Raw genomic sequence first — 22,268 nt, forward strand, 5'->3', positions numbered from 1 at the left:
AATCATAGTGGTTTTATTGACCTCAATGTCCTGGAGTTCGGTCAATGTGTCTTTTGTATCTTTTAGATAAGACGACAGGCTGGAGACAAATGGGGATATCATCTGGTCCACATAGCTGCTGATCCCCTCACACAGGCTCTGATTCCCCGACACTATGGGTCTCCCAGGTATAGGGTCACGTTTTTTGTGTACCTTTGGGATGGCATAAAACATGGCTATGGTCGGTTTGGGATTGTATAATACTCTGGTTCTTTTCTTTTGCTCGGTCTAGAATGTTTTTTAGATCTTGTTTAAACTTCTCTGTTGGATTGTCTTTAAGTAGTTTATAGGTCTTAACATCTTTCAACAGGGCCATCACCATTTCTAGATAGTAATCTTTGTTGAGGATTACTATATTACCACCCTTATCTGAGGGCTTAATTTCTATATTTTTTTCCTTCATCAGATGGTTCAGAGCTTTTATTTCTGGTTTAGTTAAGTTAGATCCAAGAGTTGTTTTCCTGGTTTTAATTTTTTGAAGATCTTTTGTTACAAGATCTACAAAGGACTCTATTTTCCCATACTTAGTAAATGGTGGGGTGAATTTGGATTGTGGAGTCAGTGTACTATAAGGTGCACTCGGTGGTATTATTTCACCTCTATGTTCTCTTTGTAGTTCTTCTAAAATTTGTATTGCTAGATCTTCTTTTGAAAAAATGTGGGGGATTCAGTCAGCACAACCCTGTATGCAGGTGCACATCGCTATGGCGAAATACATATACAAATGCAAAATACAAATGCAATAGCACTCTGCAACCAGCACTCTGCCCTGCCTCTATGCTAGATGTTGAATGAGGCATTGTCAGTTAGTCTGCCCTGGAGGCTGGTTTTAAAGTCAGTATAAAACTGAGTCTGCTTATATAGCACCTACCAGTAGCCATTTGGCTCCAGGAGAAGTATATAGTGGGCTCAGCATGCATGTTGGTACTTGCATCCCTGGATCCGATGAAAGCTGTAATGGCACCGGACGGGGTTAAAAGCAGAGTGTGCTTGGCGTGCATGCTGTGCCTGCATTCACTGGACTTTGTGTGGCTGTCATGGCCCATAACAGGTAGGAACTAGTGTTAGGGACCACTCATAGAGGCGACCTTGACGTGGTGAGTGGCTTATTACGCTTTGGCCAAAATGTACACCAATGCCTCATTCAACATCCAGCATAGAGGCAGGGCAGAGTGCTGGTTGCAGAGTGCTATTGCATTTGTATTTTGCGTTTAGATCTTCTTTTGCACTTTGTTTTCTTGGATCTCTTTCCAGATTTTTCTGTTCTTTGTGTAAAGCCAGTTTCCTTGCGAATAAATTTATATCCTTGACCCAATTGAAACAATCAAAATATGGTACCGGTGTAAATGATAGGCCCTTGCATAGCAGGGTTTCATATTCTGGTGTTAATGTGAGGTTGGTTAGATTGATAATCTGCGTCCCTCTATTTTGTGATACAGCAGCTATGTCGCCTGTCGATATCCCCATTTGTCCCTGTCCCTGAGCTGTACCCCAGGCACTAAAAAATGTGGCATAAAGGTTTGAGTTGTTGTCCCTATTTGTCCCCCACTGGAAGTTTGTGGCAACTGCAAGCATGAAGATGGCAATACAGATAGTGGCTGTCCATCTTCTCCACTGTTTCCTTGGACATTTGGTGTTATCAAATACTCCGTATCTATTTTTTAGTGGGGGCAAACCCCAATTGAGTGACCCTTGAGTAAACAGGAATCTCGAATAAGAGAGATAGAAAAAGAGAGAGGATGGCAAGTTTCCTATCGAATCAACCTACCACACAAGCATTTCTGTTAGAGGCGAGCAAGGTGTTCTCAACTGAAAATCTTCCAGTAAACACGCTGGATATTAACTTTGCGTTTAAAGAGATCAATAAGACCTATAAACAATACATCAGATCCATATGGGAAGTGACAAGTCTTGAGACATATTAGCAACAGAATATTGTCTATAGAGGTATAAGGATACATATTACACCCAACTCCCACCAGGACGACCCCGAGTTCCTGCGGGGGTGGGAGACACTACTTACCGAGAATTCTCTTCGCATGCAGGCGTACCTGCTGGAATACGAGAAGAGGGCACTCGATAAGATTGCAGTACAGCTAGAAAAAGAAATTAATGACATCCAGACTTTTCGCTCCCATACTGACTTTACCAGCTTAGAGGGAAAGCTCCAGAAAAATATTGAATACTTGCAAAGTGAAGTCAAAGAGAGAAAACATCGGAAATATAACAGGGATAAAAAAGACTTTGAGACAGGAAAGGTTTATAACAAAGAATAATCAAATAAACCAGCGAAACAACTATACAAGAAACCGAAGTGAATACACTGACATATCAGAGTCAGAAGTATCAGAATCTGAGAGCAATCCCCCTACAAACAAATCAGGATACAGACCAGGTTATAAACGCAGAGGGAAGGGTAGATACAATCCGACAGAGGGGAAAAATAGATACGGAGTATTTGATAACACCAAATGTCCAAACCCAGTACAAACAACTCCAAGTGGAGGACCCAGTGGAGCAGATGGACAGCCACTATCTGTATTGCCATCTTCATGCTTGCAGTTGCCACAAACTTCCAGTGGGGGACAAATAGGGACAACAACTCAAACCTTTATGCCACATTTTTTAGTGCCTGGGGTAAAGCTCAGGGACATGGACAAATGGGGATATCGACAGGCGACATAGCTGCTGTATCACAAAATAGAGGGACGCAGAATATCAATCTAACCAACCTCACATTAACACCAGAATATGAAACCCTGCTATGCAAGGGCCTATCATTTACACCGGTACCATATTTTGATTGTTTCAATTGGGTCTAGGATATAAATTTATTCGCAAGGAAACTGGCTTTACACAAAGAACATAAAAATCTGGAAAGAAGATCCAAGAAAACAAAGTGCAAAAGAAGATCTAGCAATACAAATTTTAGAAGAACTACAAAGAGAACATAGAGGTGAAATAATACCACCGAGTGCACCTTATAGTACACTGACTCCACAATCCAAATTCACCCCACCATTTACTAAGTATGGGAAAATAGAGTCCTTTGTAGATCTTGTAACAAAAGATCTTCAAAAAATTAAAACCAGGAAAACAACTCTTGGATCTAACTTAACTAAACCAGAAATAAAAGCTCTGAAACATCTGATGAAGGAAAAAAATATAGAAATTAAGCCCTCAGATAAGGGTGGTAATATAGTAATCCTCAACAAAGATTACTATCTAGAAATGGTGATGGCCCTGTTGAAAGATGTTAAGACCTATAAACTACTTAAAGACAATCCAACAGAGAAGTTTAAACAAGATCTAAAAAACATTCTAGACCGAGCAAAAGAAAAGAAACTCATCACTAAGGAAGAGTTCAGAGTATTATACAATCCCAAACCGACCATAGCCACGTTTTATGCCATCCCAAAGGTACACAAAAAACGTGACCCTATACCTGGGAGACCCATAGTGTCGGGGAATCAGAGCCTGTGTGAGGGGATCAGCAGCTATGTGGACCAGATGATATCCCCATTTGTCTCCAGCCTGTCGTCTTATCTAAAAGATACAAAAGACACATTGACCAAACTCCAGGACATTGAGGTCAATAAAACCACTATGATTGCGAGTCTGGATGTAGAAGCACTCTACACCAGTATTAGACACGATCTGGGCCTAGAAGCGATAAAATATTATTTAAGCACAAAAGGTACACAGTATCAGGAGCACAATGAGTTTGTTTTGTCACTATTGGAATTTTTACTCACACATAATTATTTTATTTTTGATGGGAAGTATTATTTACAGATCACTGGGACAGCAATGGGGACGATTTGTGCACCAAGTTTTGCAAATTTATTTTTAGGGTGGTGGGAGGAATGAGTAGTTTTCACTGAGGAACATCAACAATTCACTAGGCACATATTATACTGGGGTCGTTTCATAGACGACATTTTAATACTATGGGATAGCACAGCAACACTTTTTCTTGATTTTGTCAAGAAACTTAATAATAATCCACTAGGCCTCAAATTTACTGCAGAAATAGACCAAAGAACAATCAACTTTTTAGACCTCACTATTGTCCTGGAAGATGATGGCAGTGTCAAAACAACTATCTACAGAAAACCCACTTCTACAAACAGCCTGCTGCATTGGGGAAGTCATCATCCCACTACCCTGAAGAAGGGTATCCCAATTGGACAGTACCTCAGAGCAAAAAGGAACTGTTCCACGACCGAAGAGTTTGAAAAAGAGTGTAAGTTACTATACGACAGGTTCCTTTCCAGAGGGTACCCCAAAAAAACGCTACACCTAGCGTACAATCGGGCAAAAAAGAGCAATAGAATTACCCTACTCTCAAGTAATATACAACAAACAGAAAATAATAAAGTAGTACGTTGCATAGGAAATTTTGATGGGCAACATGACAGGATACGCCAAATACTGAGACGCCATTGGCACATACTACTCGCGGATGAGGAATTGAAAGAGATCATTTCCCCAAACCCAGCCATCACATATAGGAGAGGACAGAACATTAAAGACAAGTTAGTGCATAGTCACTTCACATATGCTGACAAACAATCCAAACCCACCTGGCTGAGTAATCAAGGGTCCTACCCGTGTGGCGATTGTATATTCTGCAAAAAGATGACACCAAAAAAGGAATTTGTGAATCCTGTAGATAATAAAAAATATCAGATTAAAGAATACATAAACTGCAAATCCATGGGAGTAGTATATGCCATCCAGTGTGGTTGCCCCAAAATATACGTGGGCAAAACGACACAAGAACTGAGGAGGCGTATTTCTAAACACCTCAGCACTATAAATACAATAGGTGATACACCTCTCTCAAGACATATACAAACCATACATAAAGGAAATACCCAGACCCTAAAAGTATGGGGTATTCAAAAATTGAAGCTTGGCCCGAGAATGGGCAATCTGGATAAAAGACTACAACAAGAGGAAACCAGATGGATATACCGTCTTGGTAGCCTGGCTCCACATGGGCTAAACGAAGGCTTCACATTTGCATCATTCCTCTGAAAGAGATTCCTGAAACAAAATAATAAATTATAACAGATCTATGGGAAATAGTCTATCAAACTGAATAATAAAACTAAGCAATATATGGGCGGTATACCAGCTTAGAAATCCAGCCAAATCAGAAAAACAGCTACAAACCCAGTAACATCCCTATATGCCAATTGTGTTATAACATTGTGAGTCAACATCTAAAGGAAGTTGTAACCCTCACCTGCCACCCTCACCTAAGAGGAGAGCGCATCGCGCTCAGGAGAAGACCCCTATTGGACCCCTGCCGCCCCAGAGGAGAGCGCGATCGGCGCTCTGTACAGAGCGGCCCCCTGGCTGGCGAGGATCACCCTAGAAGAACGAGCAGAAACCCTAAGTATCAACCCCTATCCCACCAACGATTCCCCCTCACCTAACCCTACTCCTATACCCCTTCTGTGCCCCTGATTCCCAGACCTCAGCAGCATTGCTGCTGTCCTTAACCCCTTCCCTGCCAGAACCCCAGCTCCCCTGCTGGTATTCTATCCCCTACTGATCTCTCCCCTGGTTCACCCCTGGTCCCTTGCCTGCCATTGTGTAACCCTTTCCCTACTCTGATATACCCCTGGTAACCCTCTGCATCCCTACCCATTTACCCCTATTACCCCTGATAATCCTACACCCCTGGTAACCCTTTACACCCCTTGTTGCCCTGATCCCTGATTTACCCTAATCACCTCCCGCGGTCCTATCACTATATTTGTGCTTTGTGGTCGGCTTACACCCTTGTAAGACCACCGTCAACCTTCGTCTACCCCATAGGGATAGTATATAGTACCAGGTGGGTGGGCTGTTAATATTGAATGTGTGTATCGTATAGATAGTTTGTGGGTGGAATTTGGGAACGTGTAGTGTAGTTTAGTACTGTATATTTAGTGCTTTATTATTAGTGCATTACGTGCATATTGTATTGTTTAGTATTAATAAATACTGTGTTTGGTTTATAACTATCTGTGTGGCGTGTAGTTATTGGCGATAGTTAGTCTAGTAAGGCGCATGCAGCTAGTGTAGCGATCAGTGTAAAGCATAGCGAAGGTATTGTTATTATTATATAAAGGCATAAATAGGCGGAGTTATCACCAGACGGCTCCTCCTATTTATGAATATTAATTATCGATATTTGCATAAATATTGGTGATTAATATTCCCCCTTTATATTGGCGAGCCAGGCCCACTGCGTGGATTTTGCGTTTGTTTTTGGTCTTAAGGCTGAGGGTCGCTAGTACTGTGAATTAGCGGGCAGGAGAGACGCGGTCAGCGGAGTGTCTGAGCGTCTAGGACCCGATAATTCATACAGGAGAAGCGATACTTCCCTTAGAGTACCAGAAATAAAACAAAATCTTTTGCAGAGAATCTATAATCTATCTGTGTATTAATATTTTTGTATTTGCTTTACACAGTCACCGTCGCTGGGGTAAGAGAAGAGCACACGTCACGGAAAGAGATCCATCTTCGTTGGAGGTACATAAAAGTCCAGCTGGTCGGGAAGAAGCGATCCGGAAGAAAAGGACTTCTTTCAAGCAGCTGCAAGGGACGGGAAAGTACAGCACCAACAAGAAGATGGAGGCTCAGAAAAATGTGAGTATGAACTTCTCCACACTCCAACACTTAGCCAAACACAGCACATTTAACCCCATCCTCCCCACTACATACAAGTCAGCAGAAATGCTGTGGTCCGATTTGCTAGCACAGGCTTGTAGTTACGACAGGCTATGTGTTAACAAACGGACGGTTTTGAACAAGGCCACCAAACGGCTTCGGATGCTGGCCAAACTCGTTCATACGTTTGAGGCTAGCATCTGTAAGCCAAAGGAAGTGGCGCTGGTGTCTCAGTCAACGGAGACAATTCCTCCGGCCATTCACTGCCAGTGCTGTACCAGTAATTCGGACCAGGTTTCGGCATTGCGGGCACAGCTGGCAGAGAATGCACAGTCTACTGTTGACCGAGATGCGCAGGTGGCTAATATAGAGTCACAGTTAGTAGAGCTGCAGAGGCAGAAGGAGGAAATTGAGGCTAAGTTGACTCAGTCTTATACTGAGGTCAAGGCCTTCAAGGAGCGGACTGCCTCTACTGACGTGACGGTAGCCAAATTGAAGGCTGAGGTTGCTTTAAGGTCCCAGCTAATGTCTAGCATGCAACAGGTTATCACCAAGTTGGTGCCGGCCCTTTATTTTTCCGTAAAGCCAGGGTCGGAATCTCCCAAAATGTTGCCCTGTGCAGGGCCACAAGGGGGGAGAGTAGTCTGTGACCGGTCTAATCATCAGGTCAAGCCGGTCCAGACTAACAGAGATTTTTCCCTGACTTTGGGAAAAAGAACTGTCGTGAAGAGTGCGTCCCTGAGGATGGAACAATTCAGGAGAAGGGAGCACGGCTGCAGTGTAGATGGACCTGGGCCATGCAGAGCAAACTACAGATGTTTTGCATGTGGTGGCCTAGGTCACATAGCGAGACACTGCAAAACAGATAGGAACATAACACACAGGACAGGAAACCAAGTCACGTGTTTCAGGTGTGGGAACAAAGGACACATTGCAAGGAATTGCCCCTGTGCAAGTAATTGCAATGTGTCCAACAGTATCAGCCAGGTAACAAATTGTGCAGTGGGGTCTAGTCAGCCTGGCCATAACGGGGTTACCTCTCGGCAGCATCACCAGCTGCTGAGGGGTCAGAGTGGCCAAGCTAGGCTAGGCAACATTTGACACCCCTGTACTATTTGTTACACCGTTTGTTCCTTGTGTATGTCCATGTTGTGTGTTTTTGTTATCTGTTTGTAAGTTTTTCTTGATGTTGATGGTGGTAGTCCTTGTCTACGGAGGTGTTCTACCATGCTGATTTACAGTCAGGTCCATAAATATTGGGACATCGACACAATTCTAACATTTTTGGCTTTATACACCACCACAATGGATTTGAAATGAAACAAACAAGAAGTGTTTTAACTGCAGACTGTCAGCTTTAATTTGAGGGTATTTACATCCAAATCAGGTGAACGGTGTAAGAATTACAACAGTTTGCATATGTGTCTCCCACTTGTTAAGGAACCAAAAGTTATGGGACAATTGGCTTCTCAGGTGTTCCATGGCCAGGTGTGTGTTATTCCCTCATTATCCCAATTACAATGAGCAGATAAAAGGTCCATAGTTAATTTCAAGTGTGCTATTTGCATTTGGAATCTGTTGCTGTCAACTCTCAAGATGAGAGCCAAAGAGCTGTCACTATCAGTGAAGCAAGCCATCATTAGGCTGAAAAAACAAAACAAACCCATCAGAGAGATAGCAAAAACATTAGGCATGGCCAAGACAACTGTTTGGAACATTTTTAAAAAGAAGGAACGCACCGCTGAGCTCAGCAACTCCAAAAGACCCGGAAGACCATGAAAAACAACTGTGGTGGAGGACCGAAGAATTCTTTCCCTGGTAAGGAAAACACCCTTCACAACAGTTGGCCAGATCAAGAACACTCTCCAGGAGGTAGGTGTATGTGTGTCAAAGTCAACAATCAAGAGAAGACTTCACCAGAGTCAATACAGAAGGTTGACCACAAGATGTAAACCATTGGTGAGCCTCAAAAACAGGAAGGCCAGATTAGAGTTTGCCAAACGACATAAAAAAAATCCTTCACAGTTCTGGAACAACATCCTATGGACAGATGAGACCAAGATCAACTTGTTATTCACAGTTTGAACATAATCCTGTTCAGGGGAATCTGTTGTAGAATGAGGAGATATATATAAACAATTTCACAGAACTGCCACCATTCTAAAATATAACCTTTATTTTTGTTATATAAAAGTAGTTACACCCTTTTATAAATACAAAAAAGAAAAAAGAATATAGAAAGATACGAATCTAGGTCTGGTAGTGAATTAACACTGAGGTTAAATGGTAGGGTTGGAATAGGTTAGTAGGGACCTATTGGGATAATTGTCCCTAGTTCTAGCCCTGATGTATGATACCCTACCTGAATACGGAATAGCCGCCCTGATAAGGGCGATCCCGTTTCTCGTACCTCCTGGTGGCCCTAAAGCGACCCTGGTAGGGGAGGATAAACTACCTAGAATGACGACCTATACTAAAGTACAGAAAAAAATAACAATTAGAACAATGTAAGTACCCAACATTAGTGAAGGTGAATATCCAGGTGAGTATCAAAAAAAAAAAAGATAAACAAATAACCAAAATATAGAAAAATAAGAATGTTCAAAAACGTCCCTACGCGTTTCGCCTGGTTGTTGTCAGGCTCATCAGGGGACAAAGTTGATCAAGGAAAACCCGACACCCGAGTACCTAATATATTATTGTATACACTTTAGTTCATTTATTTTAATTATTTTTATTTTATAAAATCATGATAGAAAACCACTGGTTCAAGTGGACATAGATGCACTATCAGCCTAATGGCTGGTTAGTTAGTCCAACAGAAGATGATGTCATGCCAGTTATGGATTTGAGAGGTCAGGTATGTAAAATCTGGTCACGGATGACTCATGAATCTCACAGTCCACAATATGGCTGACTACTGATACACCAATCTATATATACCACTATATATCCCGCACACACTGTTAGAATGGGTTAGTCGTCAGAGACCAAAACAATCATAGGGCCTAAAGGGTGGTATACAAATATGACTATCACCTATGGTATCAAAAATCAACAATATTTGGCCAATTGAAACAATAGATATTGATCTATATTGATGATCAGACATGAGAATGTCCACAGATAGTGCGACACAAATGACAGTCAGATGATGCTGTCATAAAGTGCGGTACTTGCGTTACCCAGGGAGGGTTAGTAGGCCGTTGATGATATCCACAGATTAGGAGGCCAGTGTATGTTGATGCATCCTGATGGCGTTGGGATGTGCTGACGTCCGGTCGATATGATAGCAGTGAAATGCCGACGTTATTGCCTTTAAATAGTGTTACCGAATGTCTGATAGGCTCTAAGGCTCATGTGATATGTATCACGTGCGGCGTCATAGGTCAGACGTCCACCACGTGACCGGGTCAAAGGGGTAGCCGCACATGTGACCGGATGAGGTCACACTGTCAAGGGGCGTGAGCTAGATGGGACAAGGAGACCGCGATAAGGAAGCCAGAGAGTCACAGACATGTGGCTGGGGTGCCGGTCACATGACTTGGTGAGGTCACAGTGCCGAACATAAGACTAGGTGGAGCCACAGGTCCGGAGCGTGGTAACTAAGTGATGTGTGGTAACAACCCCTATCACATGACTACATGGGCCGGTCACGTGACTGACAAACGAAATCAGGAAAAGATAAATATAAATGGGAAACGGAGGATATAGAGCTGAAAAAAGCCAATCTTTATTGCCAAGGGGAGAGAGAATTTTCTTCCCAAGAAGAATATAATATAGTGGGAGAGGGATAATGTGACAATATATGGGATATAGGGAGTAAGTCAAATACAGATGTATATATCAGTAGAAAATTATCTTCTTATTTGATAAATAACCAGTGGATGAATAAATAAAGGGAGACCAACTACTATATATGTATATATGAGGATCCAAGTTGGGGCGGTTAATACCCCATACAACAAGTGTTGTATTCTATAAATGATAGATGGATCCTAAAGGATAGAAGGCCTCAAATAAAGCACGCATAATCTATATTTTCATTTAGTCCTGCTGGTGTGACAGTATTCAATCTGAAGATCCATCTGGATTCTTTCTGTTTTAATAGTTTATCTAAATCACCACCTCGCTTGGACATTTTTAAAACCTCAATCATAAAGAAATGGATACTTTTATTAGACCCTGCATGGTTCATCCAAACATGTCTAGATATCGGTTTATCCCGTTTGTTGCGGATATCCCCGATATGTTCAAGAATACGTTTTTTGAAAATTCTCTTGGTTTTACCAACATACATGAGTCCACAGTCACATTCGGCCATATAGACAATCCCAGAGGTGTTGCAGTTGGCAAAACTACGGGCGTAGAAGGTCCGGTCTGCCCGACTATTCGTAAATGTTTTGCCTGGGGCTATGAATGTACAAGCTTTGCATTTGCCGCATCTGAATGTGCCCACCTGTCTATTAGACAGCCATGTACTCTTTTCTGGGAGCTCGAAGTGACTGTGGACCAATGTATCACCTATATTACGTCCACGTCTATAGGTGATCGCCGGATTTTCAGGCAAAACCTGCGTTAGATCAGAATCTGTCTTAAGAAGGGACCAGTAACGATTCAGGATGTCTCTGACCTGTCTAGATTCTGAGTCAAAAGTACCCACGATTCTAATTAGGTCTTGGGAATTTGTTTTCTTAGGTTGCGGTTGAAGTAAGGAGGTACGATCTTTTGAGTTAACCCAGTCCCATGCCTTAAAAAGGCACGGATCTGGGTAACCCCTCTGCTTAAACCGTTCAAATAGTTTAGATGCTTCCTGTGTGAAGCTATGGTCGTCAGAGCAGTTCCTCCGGGCTCTTAAAAACTGGCCTTTGGGGATGCCTCTCTTAAGGGGGATGGGGTGAAAACTGTCCCAACGTAGAAGACTGTTGGTGGAGGTCTTTTTCCTGAACAGAGTCGTCTTAATGTAATTATGTTCATCCCTTGTCAGGCACACATCTAGAAAATTGATGGTATTGCAGTGTATTTCTGAAGTAAAAAAGAGTCCGATGTGATTCAAATTAAGGACATGCATAAATTGTTGGAATTGACTCACTGTACCTGACCAGAGTAATAGAATATCATCTATGTATCTGGACCATAATGTGATGAATCTGGTCCAAGATAACATAGATTCGGAAAAGACGACCGTATCCTCCCACCAGCCCAGGAGCAAGTTAGCGTAGGTGGGCGCACAAGGGCTACCCATCGCAGTGCCCCTGAGCTGGTGGTAGAAGCGGTCCTCAAAAATGAAATAGTTGTGCGTCAATACAAAATTAAGGAGTTGGAGGGTAAACTGATTGTGTTGGTATAGATCCATGGATCTTGAGTCCAAGTAGTATTTAACCGCTGATAAACCCTTGTTATGGGGGATGGAAGTATAGAGAGCTTCTACATCAATTGAAGCGAACCAACTGTCAGGTTCTATACTCACCCCCTCCACTCTTTGTAATAAGTCTGTTGTATCCCGTAAATATGACGGGAGTGTTAAAACAAAGGGGCGTAGAACTTTATCAATGTAGACACCGGAATGATGCGTAAGGCTCTCTATTCCCGACACTATGGGGCGTCCTTTTAAGGGGGAAATCCCTTTATGTATTTTTGGGAGTCCATATAGTGTCGCTATTTTTGGTGTAGCGGTTAATAGATAGTCGTATTCCTTCCGGTCTATACATTTATTTTCAAGGCCCTCTTTAAGAATCTGAAAGAGTTCAGCATGAAATCTCTCAGTCGGATCCCCCTTTAGGACCACATAGCTGTTTTTATCAGAGACTAAAGAGTGACACATATCTCTGTATTGTTGTACCGAGAGGATGACGATGTTCCCCCCTTTGTCAGAGGGTTTAATTATGATGTTCTTGTTTGTATTGAGATTTTGCAACGCTGTTATTTCTGCCCGGGAGTAGTATATAGGTGATACATTGGTCCACAGTCACTTCGAGCTCCCAGAAAAGAGTACATGGCTGTCTAATAGACAGGTGGGCACATTCAGATGCGGCAAATGCAAAGCTTGTACATTCATAGCCCCAGGCAAAACATTTACGAATAGTCGGGCAGACCGGACCTTCTACGCCCGTAGTTTTGCCAACTGCAACACCTCTGGGATTGTCTATATGGCCGAATGTGACTGTGGACTCATGTATGTTGGTAAAACCAAGAGAATTTTCAAAAAACGTATTCTTGAACATATCGGGGATATCCGCAACAAACGGGATAAACCGATATCTAGACATGTTTGGATGAACCATGCAGGGTCTAATAAAAGTATCCATTTCTTTATGATTGAGGTTTTAAAAATGTCCAAGCGAGGTGGTGATTTAGATAAACTATTAAAACAGAAAGAATCCAGATGGATCTTCAGATTGAATACTGTCACACCAGCAGGACTAAATGAAAATATAGATTATGCGTGCTTTATTTGAGGCCTTCTATCCTTTAGGATCCATCTATCATTTATAGAATACAACACTTGTTGTATGGGGTATTAACCGCCCCAACTTGGATCCTCATATATACATATATAGTAGTTGGTCTCCCTTTATTTATTCATCCACTGGTTATTTATCAAATAAGAAGATAATTTTCTACTGATATATACATCTGTATTTGACTTACTCCCTATATCCCATATATTGTCACATTATCCCTCTCCCACTATATTATATTCTTCTTGGGAAGAAAATTCTCTCTCCCCTTGGCAATAAAGATTGGCTTTTTTCACCTCTATATCCTCCGTTTCCCATTTATATTTATCTTTTCCTGATTTCGTTTGTCAGTCACGTGACCGGCCCATGTAGTCATGTGATAGGGGTTGTTACCACACATCACTTAGTTACCACGCTCCGGACCTGTGGCTCCACCTAGTCTTATGTTCGGCACTGTGACCTCACCAAGTCACGTGACCGGCACCCCAGCCACATGTCTGTGAATCTCTGGCTTCCTTATCGCGGTCTCCTTGTCCCATCTAGCTCACGCCCCTTGACAGTGTGACCTCATCCGGTCACATGTGCGGCTACCCCTTTGACCCGGTCACGTGGTGGACGTCTGACCTATGACGCCGCACGTGATACATATCACATGAGCCTTAGAGCCTATCAGACATTCGGTAACACTATTTAAAGGCAATAACGTCGGCATTTCACTGCTATCATATCGACCGGACGTCAGCACATCCCAACGCCATCAGGATGCATCAACATACACTGGCCTCCTAATCTGTGGATATCATCAACGGCCTACTAACCCTCCCTGGGTAACGCAAGTACCGCACTTTATGACAGCATCATCTGACTGTCATTTGTGTCGCACTATCTGTGGACATTCTCATGTCTGATCATCAATATAGATCAATATCTATTGTTTCAATTGGCCAAATATTGTTGATTTTTGATACCATAGGTGATAGTCATATTTGTATACCACCCTTTAGGCCCTATGATTGTTTTGGTCTCTGACGACTAACCCATTCTAACAGTGTGTGCGGGATATATAGTGGTATATATAGATTGGTGTATCAGTAGTCAGCCATATTGTGGACTGTGAGATTCATGAGTCATCCGTGACCAGATTTTACATACCTGACCTTATCTCTCAAATCCATAACTGGCATGACATCATCTTCTGTTGGACTAACTAACCAGCCATTAGGCTGATAGTGCATCTATGTCCACTTGAACCAGTGGTTTTCTATCATGATTTTATAAAATAAAAATAATTAAAATAAATGAACTAAAGTGTATACAATAATATATTAGGTACTCGGGTGTCGGGTTTTCCTTGATCAACTTTTTCCCCTGATGAGCCTGACAACAACCAGGCGAAACGCGTAGGGACGTTTTTGAACATTCTTATTTTTCTATATTTTGGTTATTTGTTTATCTTTTTTTTTTTGATACTCACCTGGATATTCACCTTCACTAATGTTGGGTACTTACATTGTTCTAATTGTTATTTTTTTCTGTACTTTAGTATAGGTCGTCATTCTAGGTAGTTTATCCTCCCCTACCAGGGTCGCTTTAGGGCCACCAGGAGGTACGAGAAACGGGATCGCCCTTATCAGGGCGGCTATTCCGTATTCAGGTAGGGTATCATACATCAGGGCTAGAACTAGGGACAATTATCCCAATAGGTCCCTACTAACCTATTCCAACCCTACCATCTAACCTCAGTGTTAATTCACTACCAGACCTAGATTCGTATCTTTCTATATTCTTTTTTCTTTTTTGTATTTATAAAAGGGTGTAACTACTTTTATATAACAAAAATAAAGGTTATATTTTAGAATGGTGGCAGTTCTGTGAAATTCAAGATCAACTTGTACCAGAGTGATGGGAAGAGAAGAGTATGGAGAAGGAAAGGAACTGCTCATGATCGTAAGCATACCACCTCATCAGTGAAGCATGGTGGTGGTAGTGTCATGGCGTAGGCATGTATGGCTGCCAATAGAACTGGTTCTCTTGTATTTATTGATGATGTGACTGCTGACAAAAGCAGCAGGATGAATTCTGAAGTGTTTCGGGCAATATTATCTGCTCATATTCAGCCAAATGCTTCAGCAATCATTGGACGGCGCTTCACAGTGCGGATGGACAATGACCCAAAGCATACTGCAAAAGCAACCAAAGAGTTTTTTAACGGAAAGAAGTGGAATGTTATGCAATGGCCAAGTCAATCACCTGACCTGAATCTGATTGAGCATGCATTTCACTTGCTGAAGACAAAACTGAAGGGAAAATGCCCCAAGAACAAGCAGGAACTTAAGACAGTTGCAGTAGAGGCCTGGCAGAGCATCACCAGGGATGAAACCCAGCGTCTGGTGATGTCTATGCGTTCCAGACTTCAGGCTGTAATTGACTGTAAAGGATTTGCAACCAAATATTAAAAAGTGAAAGTTTGATTTACGATTATTATTCCATCCCATTACTTTTGGTTTCTTAACAAGTGGGAGTCACATATGCAAACAGCTGTAATTCCTATACCGTTCACCTAATTTGGATGTAAATACCCTCAAATTAAAGCTGACAGTTTGCAGTTAAAGCACATCTTGTTCATTTCATTTCAAATCTATTTTGGTAGTGTATAGAGCCAAAAATGTTATAATTGTGTCGATGTCCCAATATTTATGGACCTGACTGTATGTAGTGTTGTAAGTCCCGTCTGCTGTCTTTGTTTCATTCTGTGTCCCCTTGGAGTGGAACAGTGTTATACTGTGGATCGAGAACGTATAGGTTCGCGAGCAGATAATATCACACGGGAAATCCTGCTGGTCGGGAGAAGGCATAAGGACCTTCTCCATGCAGCACACAAAGGATGATGTGATATTATTCTGGGCAGCCAGGGTCTCGGATCGATACGGGTAACACTGTTGTGCTCAAGGTTTTCGATAGGGCTGTGTTGCGCTGGGGACTGTGGCGGACAGACAACATTGGTGTAATGTTGTGCTGCGCACATAATTCTAGTCCGAGCAGGTAGCACAGCTCTGATAGGGATTGGACGCAGAGTGTTTGGCAGCAGAGTGTGGACTGTGTTCTTGTGTTGTGGGGTCCTGGGGAGCCAGGGCATGACTATGCCATTGGTTCTGCGGGCCTCCACAGGATGGGATCACAGGGGGAAATCAGCCTGGGTACACATGAGTGGACAGGGATGTGGTGCCATCAATAACAAGATGGTGCTTTGTCCACAGAACTCCAGTTATCCTAACCTAGTAAGGTGGCCATCCTTATCTGTTGGTGCAGAGGGATGTGCAGCAGAGGACGCTATCCTCTGAAGGTAGGGTGTTCAGACACCAGTGTTGGGATAACGAGGGGTCATGTGAGATAAAGGGCAGCCCAATACCTTTCTCTACCCATGGGTCAAAGGTATTGGTGCTGGGAATTTTCACATTTAATTGCACTGTTAGGGGAGAAATTCCCCCGGGAGCACCTGGTGTTTTCTTCTGCCATAGGTGTGATTTTATATGGAGCGGAAGAAAAACCCAGGAGATGCCACAGAAGAGGCCAGCTATTCCCCCTGACACTGTTGTGAAGCTCCAGAGGATCCCACTGGATTTTGGCAACTAAGCGACCTCTGCCTAGAGGTGTTCTAGAGATGGAAGACTGTGCCACAATCCAGCGGGAGCATTATTTAAGGCTCTGGAGGAAGACTTGGGAGACGTTTGGGTGGAAGAACTTATTATGACTTGTTTCACCCAGTGAAACTTCTTCTGGTTCATGTCATGAGGGTCAAGGGACTTATTGACCAAATACACCAGAACCAGACAGAACTTTACAGAACTATCCGGAGGAGGAGGCTCAGGACATAACTCAAACATTGTTCCTGTAGCCAAATATTATATGGACACACTGTTTTCTATGAGGGTTCGGGACGTATAACTTGTACTACCCTGAAACCCCATAGCACATTGTATTTATTGATTTTGTTTGTCGGTTGATTGTGTACCCATGGACACTCTAGGTGCAAATGTGTGACAGCCCACCCACAGGGAAACTCGCCCAACACATTGCGGTGAGTTATTATTTGGCTGTACACATTTGCATCCTATAGTCGTTTCCCATTGACACAGGGGTCTGCGACCTACAGTACCTGTATCTTTGGAGGTGTAGAGATATGCCAGGTTGCATGAGTCTCTATGGGTACACATACATATAATGATTTTGGTGGTGTTGGGAGCGATGTGACCTGTATTTTGTGTGAATGGGGATAAGGTTAGGTCACGATAGGGAAAGGCATCATTCATTTGCCACCTTGAACCCTGGAACGGTGAGGTTCTTAAAGGAAGGGCTGGAGGTGTAGTGTGGCGGAGGTGTTCTCCGCAGTAGAATTTAGGTACTATGACATCACCGCTTAAGAGTCTGACCTGCCTTGTAAAGACCTATTAATCTGTCCAAGATGGAAACAGACGTTGGATAGAAGAAAGTTGGGACTGAGGTTGTGAGGGTGAACCCGCTCCAGATGCCTTGGAGGCGGGCCATACCTGAAGATCGGCAGAACTACCGAGAGACTGTGGGGGTGTGGTCACTCCAAAGTGGGGGTGGCCGACACCAAGAGACTGTTAAAGAAAGGCCAGTTAAAGACTAAGGGTGAACCCGCTCCAGAATTGGGGGGGACGAAGATACCTGAAGATCGGCAGAATTACAGAGAGACTGTGGGCGTGTGGTCACTCCAAAGTGGGGGTGGCCGACTCCAAGAGACTGTTAAAGAAAGGCCAGTTAAAGACTGTAAGGGTGAACCCACTCCAGAATTGGGGGGGACGAAGATACCTGAAGATCGGCAGAATTACAGAGAGACTGTGGGGGTGTGGTCACTCCAAAGTGGGGGTGGCCGACACTAAAAGACTGTTAAAGAGACTGTGGGTGTGTGGTATCCTAAAGATGTCAAGAAGAAGACGGTGTATCCTGTGGACGGAGGAGTAGGTTACGGTGAAGGGCAGGTCGGAGGAAGCTGGATTAGGGATGTCTAAGTACCTAAAGATCAGTGTGCACTACAGTTCTTCCTGAACTTCCACCAAAGATGGGGTTGAAGGGGGGCAAATATATCTCAACCCGTTCCCCCATTATATTGTCGTATTATATAGTCCGACAACAGGGGGATTGTTGAGGAACGGTTGAGACGTATGCATATATCCATGCATGCCTGCAAACACGTGCGGGCATGTATGGTATATATGTGCATACCTTAACCACAGCATCATGGGACGATGTGCGCAAATGTGCCCAGCATCTGCGCACGTCTGCCCATGGTGATCCCCAGGGGCTCATGGTGGCCCCTGTGGGAAATATGTGCCCCCTTATAATGTAGGGGCTGGTGCCCCCTTGTGATGTAGGGGCTTGTGCCCCCTTATATAATAATGTGCCCCCTTATATATATATGTGCCCCCTCTAGATATGTCCCTAATATTAATGTATACATGTGTATGGATGTGCCCCAAGCATCCATACGCATGTATATTATATATATTCCCCCCCCCCCTCCTACAACTGAAACCAGGTGCATCGGTGTGAATGTGCCCCAAGCATTCGCACCGATGCAATCTGGCTAAATGCATCAGAATGACCGGACAAGGGTCCGGTCATCCTGATGGATACAAAGAGCTCAGATTCAACAGAATCTGAGCCCTTTGTTGTAATTATCCCCAGCGCCGTTGGAGATAATTACGCATGATAGAAGAAGGGGAGAAGCCTCTCCTCCTTCTATTATGCGCATTACTATCGCACTGTCCGGAATGCTAGGTGCAGCAGGCGGGAGATCAAAGGCTTGGGGATGATGGGGGCGCGCGCGCGCGCGCGCCCTTGTGTGCGGCGCGGGAGTGCGGGCCGCCGGGGGATAAATAGGGTCTGGGCCCCCACCTTATAGAGGAGCGCGTCCTGCGCTCCGGAAGCTCCGGCTGGAGAGGCCTGACCGGAGCCCTGCCACCCCCACCTAAGAGGAGAGCGCATCACGCTCAGGAGAAGACCCCTACCGGACCCCTGCCGCCCCAGAGGAGAGCGCGTTCAGCGCTCTGTACAGAGCGGCCCCCTGGCTGGCGAGGATCACCCTAGAAGAACGAGCAAAAACCCTAAGTATCAACCCCTATCCCACCAACGATTCCCCCTCACCTAACCCTACTCCTATACCCCTTCTGTGCCCCTGATTCCCAGACCTCAGCAGCATTGCTTCTGTCCTTAACCCCTTCCCTGCCAGAACCCCAGCTCCCCTGCTGGTATTCTATCCCCTACTGCTCTCTCCCCTGGTTCACCCCTGGTCCCTTGCCTGCCATTGTGTAACCCTTTCCCTACCCTGATATACCCCTGGTAACCCTCTGCATCCCTACCCATTTACCCCTATTACCCCTGATAATCCTACACCCCTGGCAACCCTTTACACCCCTTGTTGCCCTGATCCCTGATTTACCCTAATCACCTCCCGCGGTCCTATCACTATATTTGTGCTTTGTGGTCGGCTTACACCCTTGTAAGACCACCGTCAACCTTCGTCTACCCCATAGGGATAGTATATAGTACCAGGTGGGTGGGCTGTTAATATTGAATGTGTGTATCGTATAGATAGTTTGTGGGTGGAATTTGGGAACGTGTAGTGTAGTTTAGTACTGTATATTTAGTGCTTTATTATTAGTGCATTACGTGCATAGTGTATTGTTTAGTATTAATAAATACTGTGTTTGGTTTATAACTATCTGTGTGGCGTGTAGTTATTGGCGATAGTTAGTCTAGTAAGGCGCATGCAGCTAGTGTAGCGATCAGTGTAAAGCATAGCGAAGGTATTGTTATTATTATATAAAGGCATAAATAGGCGGAGTTATCACCAGACGGCTCCTCCTATTTATGAATATTAATTATCGATATTTGCATAAATATTGGTGATTAATATTCCCCCTTTACATAAATTACAAGATGTCTAAGTCCCAGTGCTTACGCAGTGGGTAGTTGTAAATAATTGTAAGACTGCACGCATGCGCAAAGCAGTGGGAATCGTGATAAGCGCAGGATAGTTATACCGCATATGAAGGCTCCGGACATGCGCATATCAAGTCGCAAGCCCTGAGAATTACAAAGTCCCGGCGCATGCGCAGAAGGAGACGGCTGGAAACATGCCAAAGACTGCACGCATGCGCAGTAGGAGACGGCTGGAAACATGCCAAAGACTGCACGCATGCGCAGTCCCGAGCGGATAATCATCTCGAACTCTAACACCTAGCGCATGCGCAGTAGACTAAAGGATCGAGCTGCAGACAGAAGTATCCAGACATGCGCATTGGAATCTGATATGCAAGACGACGGAACTAAGTCCTGATACATGCGCAACGCCTAGCCGGTTGGTGATTGGACGAAGGTACTGTAGGAGGTACTATCAGGTACTAACTAGCAAAAGGGGATCACCGATAGGCAAAGGAATTCACTGACCGCGGGGATCAGAAACTGCTGAAAGCGCAGCAAACCGCAGGTCTCAATTGACCTGCGGTTTGTTGCGATCGCCGACATGGGGGGGTCACGGGACCCCCCCGCGCATTTAGCCGAGGTGCCTGCTCAATGATTTGAGCAGGCACCTTGTTCCGATCACCGCCGGCCGGGCGGCATGTGTCCTTAAGTACCAGGACATCATGACGTACCGGTACGTCATGTGTCCTGAAGAGGTTAAGTATTCAGGTTCACTATATCCCGGAAGGATTCTAGTGAATAAGAACATCCGGCTGTGTCCAGGAACTTGGAAAGTTACTCTTGGTCACTTGTGCTTGTGAAGTTCATAGGCCAGACTCAGCTCTAACCTTCACTAGGCTTGCTTTATATGTAAACGTAGACTTCCTGTCCAGTGTTAAGCTGCTGTAACTACTCTTAGTTTGTCCTCTCCAGGATTGATACGGTCCCGGTGGCGCCAGCACCCCCCCCAGAGACAAATGGGTGCAATGACAATGCCAGCCTGATAATAGGAAATACCATACTTTGCAAATACAGAGCTATTTAAAGTGTCCCTTTTTACGCACATATGTGGGACACTGCACATATCCTACAGCAGGGGCGTTGCTAGGTTAAAACAGTCAGGGCCTGGGCCCCTGATGTTTTGTCCCAGGCCACGAATGTACTGCCTGCCTGCTAGATACAACAAAGACCTATGGAATACATTATGAATTTTCAGGGCCTGAGGAAGCTCAAGACGAAAAGCTACAGGATTAATAATGGCTGTGATCATATATGGGCCGATAAACCTTGGACCCAACCTCCAGGAAGGTACCTTCAACTTAATGTTTCTTGTGGACAGCCACACAGAATCAACCACATTTAGGTCCGGACCATTCATACGTTTTCTTTCAGCCACACGTTTTTATATTTGTTGCCCATATTTTTCAGGTTACTTTGAATTTTTCGCCATATCGATGACAATGATGACGAAAAATGTTCTTCATCAGGGATACCAGAAGTATTAGAGCCAGAAATTGTGCCAAACAAAATCCATAGGCCCCAAGAAACGGCGAATCACCAGTGGACTCCTGACTACGATTGTTTATGGCAAACTCTGCCAAAGACAAAAAGGAATGTCACTCCTCCTGGTTCTCAGATACAAAACATCTCAAGTAAGTCTCCAGACTCTGATTAGTGCGCTCCATCTGTCTGTTCGACTGAGGATAAAAAGCTGAAGAAAAGGACAGTTGAATTCCAAGACAAGTACAGAAAGCCTTCCAGAATCTTGAAACAAACCGAGTCCGACGATCTGAGACCACGTCAGAGAGAATGCCATGAAGTTTCACAATGTTGTCAACAAATACCTGTGCAAGATTAATAGTATTAGGTAGGCCTGGTAATGCAATAAAATGTACCATTTTACTAGAGCGATCAACCACCACCAGGATAACTGTCTTTCCTGAAGAATTAGGTAGATCAGTGATAAAGTCCATGGATACATGAGTCCATGGTCTGGACGGAATGGGTAACGAAAGTAAAGACCCAGAAGGTCGAGTATGTGTCACCTTGGCCTGTGCACAGGTAGTACAGACTGACACATATTCCTTCACACACTTACGTCACCCCGGCCAC

This window comes from Bufo bufo, chromosome 8, assembly GCF_905171765.1.
Source record: "Bufo bufo chromosome 8, aBufBuf1.1, whole genome shotgun sequence".
Lineage (NCBI taxonomy): Eukaryota > Metazoa > Chordata > Amphibia > Anura > Bufonidae > Bufo > Bufo bufo.